The sequence below is a fragment of the Gossypium hirsutum genome, chromosome A12 (assembly GCF_007990345.1).
Source record: "Gossypium hirsutum isolate 1008001.06 chromosome A12, Gossypium_hirsutum_v2.1, whole genome shotgun sequence".
Classification (NCBI taxonomy): Eukaryota; Viridiplantae; Streptophyta; class Magnoliopsida; order Malvales; family Malvaceae; genus Gossypium; species Gossypium hirsutum.
This window is the reverse complement of record NC_053435.1, coordinates 49,710,631-49,717,914: the sequence shown is the minus strand read 5'-3', so window position 1 is coordinate 49,717,914 and position 7,284 is coordinate 49,710,631. Positions and strand designations below refer to the sequence as shown.

The 7,284-nt window shown below is 36.1% G+C and overlaps 1 non-coding gene across 1 annotated transcript; it reads right to left on the bottom strand.

Moving 5' to 3' along the window:
• Window positions 1-6,450: 6,450 nt before the first annotated feature.
• Window positions 6,451-6,557, bottom strand: LOC121211503 (small nucleolar RNA R71). The gene has a single exon (XR_005906727.1). It is a non-coding gene; the product is annotated as a small nucleolar RNA R71 (small nucleolar RNA).
• Between the last annotated feature and the right edge of the window lie 727 nt (window positions 6,558-7,284).

Sequence of the window (7,284 nt, the reverse complement as noted above, 5' to 3'; positions counted from 1 at the left end):
CCATCGGGGGCACCTGTCTTCTTTGTTAAAAAGAAGCACGAGACCATGAGGATGTGAATCGATTATCAACAGTTGAATAAGTTGATTGTGAAGAATAAGTATCCACTTCCAAGGATCGATGACTTATTCAATCAGTTCTGAGGGGCTTCAGTGTTTTCTAAGATAGACCTTCATTCTCGGTATCATCATGTAACACCCCTTATGTAACACCTCTAACCCGTATCCATTTTCAGAATGAGGTTACGAGGCATTACTAAAAAATATAAAACTTTCATACATTCACATAATCACTCAGATCATAGTCAAAGTTATACATTTGTAACTTCAATTTAACAATTCTTGAATCTTTAATACACAAAAGCATAAAACAATTTTATTAAATTTGTATATAACCATTTTGTTATCTTATAGCATGAATTACTATTCATATGGTCAATTTCCAATGCAATAACCGAATATTAAAGCATGCTAAATTCATATGTTTTATTCAATATCTATTTTTATTTTACTCTATTACTTTGTAACATCCCGAATTAGGGCCTAGTCAGAATAGTGGTTTTGAGACCCCAAATCTATCGTTAAAATAATTATTTTATGATCATTATGATTTCTAGGATATGAGAATAAGTATGTGTTAAATTTTCATGAAGAAATTATATGTGCAAGTGTCCAATTGGACATTAGGGACCAATTCGAATAAATTACAAAACTTTGGTTCTAGAAGCAATTTGTATGAAATTGCTTTAGGATATTAATTAGAAGTCCTTAAAGAGAAATTTACCCAATCTCTAAGTTTTTGGACAAAAATAGACATGCATGGAAAATTTTGGAAGTTTAGTAAGGAATGGCATTTTGGTCATTTGGTAATAAACTAAATAAAAAGGGAAAAATCAAGCTAAAATTAGCTCATTTTCTTCTCCATTCTACCGAAATTCTAAGGGTCTCCACAGCTAGGGTTTTCCAACATTTCAAGCTTGATAGTAAGTAAATCCTAGCCCCGTTTTTAATGTTCTTCGTATTTTTGAGATCCTCGTAACATGCTCTTTCTATTTCTACCCATATCTCATGGTAGGGATCATGTTTATAAAATTACCCATGCATGAGATGTTTGTGTTTTGATGATTTATGAAGGAATATGAGAGTTTAAAGGATAGTAAACAACTTTTACTAAGTGGTTTTTCATGGAAATGGCTTAAAGGACTAAATTGTAAAAGTCGTTATAATGGGTAGAAAAATATAGAATGAAGGAAAAAAAATGGGCTGCTATGAGTGTGAATAACATTCGGCTAGGCTTGGGTAGCCAAGGAATTACATGCACTTCATTATACAAGCCTTAGGACTAAATTGTAAATATTGTGAAAGGTTAGGGGCAAAATGGTCATTTTGCCCAAAGGTGAGTTTTAATCCTAAAATGAAAAATGTGATGTACTAATAGTCTAATTTTATTGATATAGAGCCCAAGGAACCAATTCTAGAGGTCGACCGTGGAAAACGAGAGGTTTCAAAATAACCGAGACGCCAATCAGAAATGACTATCAAGTAAGTTCGTATAACCCAAAGTAAACTCTTAATATGCTTAAAAATGCATGTTCTTGAATGTATGATAACTAGATATTCATTGCATGATAATCCATAAGACATGCTAGTGTAAATGAAAATATGATAAATGTCCCGGTTGAAATAAAAAGGGAAATCTGATGGTTAAATTATGGCTTACATGACTTGAGATCCTGCATGTGTTGCAGAGAAGGATTTAGCCCGAAAGGGTAATTCACTGATCTCAATATAGAAAGGATCTAGCCCGAACAAGTGTTCCTTGAGTGATTGAGCCTCTCGAAGAATATGGGTCATTAAGAATTTAGCCCGGACGGGTAATCCGATTGAGGACTGAATTTATCCTGGACTGGCAATTCAGATCCAAGTTTATGAGAGTAATTGTCATTGAAAGGAATTTAGCCTGGACTGGTAATCCCGACAATGCTTTATGAGTTAATACTATGGGGATTTAGCCTAAACTGGTAATCCTGCTGTAAGATACAAGGTTCACAGGAGTGCGTACTTGAGATGATCGCTTGTATAACTTAACGGTAATTCGGCTATCCATCGAGATTTCAAAGAAATTCAGTAGGATTAACATGAGGAATAAAGAATGCAAATATTGAATTGATGAGCTCATCTAAGACTAATGACATGATGTATTGATATGAGACTAACTTGATGATTGATTTCATGTGATAAGGAAAACTATTTAATACTTGTTGGAGTTATTGCCTAATATGGTTGTATGCTAATTAACCGGTAAGTTTACTTTCTAGTTATTCGGACTTACTAAGCATTTAAATGCTTACCCCTCTTACTTTTCCCTTGTTTTTTAGAGCTCAAGGACTCGTGAAGGTTGGAAGATGGTCGGAGCTTTGTCAACACTATCAACTTGTCTTATTTTGGCATATAGAAACTTTTATTTCGTTATAATGGCATGTATAGAATTTTTGGTTATTTTTGTTATATGTGTTATTTGGCTAGCCAATGTAAGGCTTGAATGATATGCTTACATCATTTTGTATATGGCCATGAGGTATGACGGATTTTGATGAAGGTTATAGATCTGCTAAATGTGCATGGTTACGTGTGAATGTTTCTTGTGGATGCCAAATGTGTTATACCATGAATGGATATGTGTAATGTGGCCGAATCACTTGGAGATAGTTAGGTCATAATTGGAAATGAGTTATAAAACGAGCCAAGTATAAAATGTTATTATTGGAAAGGTAATTCTTAATACAAAATGGATAACTATCATTTGCTTAATCAATGAGATGAGGTTAACATGCAAAAGATTATGCCAAGGTGGGTTATGGACATATTTAGGCCATGTTAAATGCCATTAAAGTTTATGAATGTGCATGGATGTTGAGGGTGACCATTGGCTTGGGAAATAGCCTCCAAAAAGGTCCACACTAGTAAAGACACGAGAATGTGCCTAGGCCGTGTGTAACACATGGTCAGTCCCCATGGGCGTGTTGTATGGTCATGTGTCCCCTACACCTAAAATTTTAGGTCAGCATGCATGGTAGTAAACACACGGGCAAAGACACAGCCGTGTGTCGCAACCGTGTGGAGGACACGGCCTAGAACACGGGTGTGTGCCATGGCTGTGTGCCCCCAAATGAGTGATGATGTCATAAAGAGAATGTATGGGTTTTTGGACACGGGCGATGACATAGGTGTGTTTAGGAGTTGTGTGGGACACAGGTGTGTGCTTGGTCGTGTGAAAGCCTCTCTGGGTTCAAAATGGAAAATAAATCAAATAATTCAAAATGGGTGAGGGACACGAGCGTGTCCCCAAGCACACGGGTGTATGAGGCATAACCCTAGGCATTTTACTAAAATTTTCCATAGTTTCCGGTTTAGTCCCTAACCGCTAATAATGCACAGTTTGGGCCCTGTAGGCCCATAAGAGGGACAATATGATTTTGTTCAATTGGTTTGAATTTGGAAATGAAATTTTATAACTCGTCTTTTTGAAATGTCTGAGTATGTGTTCGGTAACGCCTCGTGCTTTGTCCTGGTCTAAGATACGGGTAATGTAATAGTCCGGTTTAGACCCTAGTCGGAATAGTGGTTTCAAGACCACAAATATGACTTAGAATAATATTTAAATATTATTTTTCGTGTTTATGATATGTGAATTAGCATGTGTGAAAGTTTCATATGAAAATTTAATTGTTTGTGTGTTTAATTTTTTTTAAAAAAGGACTTAATCGTATACAATGTAAAAGTTGCTAGCTATTTGTTCAAAGTGCTTAAGTGTTATGTCTTAATAGGTCCTTATGAGTTTATTTGACCATTGAATGAATTAAATGACTTAAATGGGCATTATATCATAATATATTTATGGTTTAATAAAAAGGCAAAATGGGAAATTGATTAATATGTTAATATTAATCAAAATAAAACAACAGGTGGCCATTGTTCATCTTTTCTAACCGATTGTAAGAAAGAAACAAGGGTTTTAAAAGCTTTGAACATTTGGCCAAGGTCCAAGCTTAATTCAAGATCAAGAAAAGAGGGATTCAGATTTAGACCGAGGGAAGTCGAAGGTTATAGAGTAGACAATCTGAGTCGATAATTCCGTGTACAAGGTAAGTTCGTACGTAAAACATGATGTTACAAATATATTTTTTGATGCTTGGATTATACATAGATTGTATATATAATTGATTATGGTTGGATACTATGATAAATCAATTGTATTTGGCACTAAGTGTGCGATTCAAAATAGCTTCGGCTATATGAGGCATGATAAACACCAAATTATACATATCTATACCCCAAATACTTATCATATTTATGGATGTTTATTACTAGATTTGTGGATTTTGGTGCTCTTAATCCAGTTATTTCATGTTTTCTGCTCAGGAGAGCATCAAGAGTCGAAAGGAGCTAAAAACGAGCTAAAAAAGGACAAAATAGACCAAATCGAGAAGATGACATGGCCTAAGCCTTACCACACGGGCATCTCACATGCCCGTGGCCTTCGGGGGTGTCGACCAAGGTTTTCACGATTCACACGGCCTGGCCATTGAGCCCTCACGGCCATGTGCAATTCAACGGATCGAACACGGCCTGGTAATCACGTCACACGGCCATGGCACATAGGCGTGTCATTTTTTTCAAAGAGTTGTATTTTACACGAAAAAGGATACTTAGGGAAGAAGAAAGCCAATCCAAAGCCTATATAAACACCCTAACTGTGACCTAAAAGGGGGTCACTCTTTCCAGAACTTTTCTGGAATACAGAACCACACACCAGGAATTACTTGAAGAAAGCCAGAAGATCCATCTCAAAAGCCGGAGCTACTCCAAGACTGAAGATCTCTCTTAGAATTCCTTCAGGGGTTTTAGAGTTTTCTTTATGTTTTGTTATTTTCATACTCTTGAGATGTACTCTTATTTTATTATGAGCTAAACCCCTTAGATACCTAAGGGGGATAAAACCTATGATGGATCTTATTATTAGTATCTGAACTGTATGACAAATACTTGATTTGTTCTTAATTATGTGTTCTTAATACTTGAGTTAATATTCCGGGTATTAATTCATGATTTGATGTGCTTATGCAGAGGAGGAATAGACCCTGCCTAAGAGTAGATTTGGCATAATTAAGCAGAGTTGATCGAACGCCTAGAAATAGGGTTACGAGATTTTGCCAGGTTAGGGTGAAACCTAATATGGGAGTCCGTAGAGTGATTTACTGCTTCCCTAGGGGTTTTAATTAAGAAAGAAATTTCGATTAATTCAACTGAGGGTTAGATGTTATAGTCTCGAAAGGGATAATAACATAGGTTAGGGAGTCTCACGGATCAAGTCAAATGAATAAATCGTCCGGTTCAGAGTCAGATAACAAGTGAAATCTAGGTGGATTCCTCCTTGGTTGTCATCTTTATCAATTGCTTTTCTTTAAGTTTTTTTCCAAATTTTCTCTTTGCTTTAATTAAATCAGTTAATTAGTTTAAATAATTAGTTAATTAAAACAAACCCTTTTATTCTTAGGCTAGATAATAAAAAGATAGTTATTCTAGTACTTTTGGTTCCCTTGGGTACGATATCCCAGTCTTGCCATTACTATACTATTGTTCGATAGGTGCGCTTGCCTTTTCATCATGAGAATAGTTAATCTAGGTTTGATCTTCATTATAAATATTTATTACTTGTTACGAATCACGCGATTAAGTTTTTGGCACCGTTACCGGGGAACTGAAATATTAGGAACACTAAATTTTTATTACTTTAGCCATTTATTTTTCTTGCAATTTTATTTTATTTTATTATTTATTACTTTACTTTTTCTCTCTCTAGGCAGGTTTTTATAGTTTATGACTAGAAGAAACCCGTCAGGACCATTACTTTTTGACAAAGAAATCGATCGTACAATTTGCAAAAATTAAAGAGAAATAAGGCGTAGTTTACGCTACACAGAGAACGAGCAAGAAGACTATACTTAAACCCCAACTGATGAGATGGCTGAAAACCCAGGCGATTAGTTGCCTCCTGCAATTGCAGCTAATCAAAATCCTACTCCACGTACTATGTATGACTATGCTAAACCTTCTTTAACAGGAACTGAGTCTAGTATAGTTAGACCTGCTATTGTTGCGAATAATTTCAAACTAAAACCTAACACAATTCAAATGATACAGCAGTTTGTTCAGTTGGATGGTTTGCAGGATGAGGATCCCAACAAGCACTTGGTGAATTTTCTTGAATTTTGCGATACATTCAAAATCAATGACATTTCTGATGATGCCATTCGTCTTTGGTTATTTCCCTTTTCATTGAGAAACAAAGCTAAACAGTGGTTGAACTCATTACCACGAGGGTCTATCACTACTTGGGAACAAAAGACCGAGAACTTTTTACTAAAATATTTTCCGCCGGCTAAAATGGCTAAATTGCGTAATAATATCTCTTCTTTTGTGCAGATGGATTTAGAAACACTTTACAATGCATGGGAGAGATACAAGGACTTACTGAGAAGGTGCCCTCACTATGGGTTACTGCTTTGGTTGCAAGTTCAAACGTTCTACAATGGTGTGAATCCCTCGACAAGACAAATGATTGACACAGCTGCTGGAGGAACCATCAACAATAAAACACCGGAAGATGCCTATGAATTCATAGAGGATATGTCACTGAACAACTATCAATGGCAAGTTATGAGGACAAAGCCAACAAAAACAGTCGGCGTGTATAACATCGATTCAGTCACCATACTCTCTAATCAGGTAGGACTTCTCAATAAAAAAGATTGATAGTTTTCTTGGTTCTACGTAGGCACATCCAGTAATAAGGTGTGACTCAAGCGGAGGAGGTGTACATACAGAATACCAATCCTTCAATCCTACAACTGAAGAGGAACAAGTCAACTATATGGGTAATAATAACTTTAGATCTCAAAATAACCCATACAGTAATACTTATAATACAGGTTGGAGGAACCACCCAAATTTCTCCTGGAGTGGTCAAGGAAATCAAAAGCCACAAAATCCTCAGGGTTTTCAACAGCAACCTTATCAACAGGAGAAAAAACCAAACCTTGAAGAGATGCTTTCTAAATTCATCTTGGTGTCAGAAACCCGTTTCCAAAATACCGAGACAGCACTTAAGAATCAACAAGCATCGGTCCAAGGACTCGAAACTCAGATAGGCCAACTATCCAAGCTAATCTTCGAACGACCATAAGGTAGCCTACCAAGTAATACTAAACCTAATCCGAGGGAACA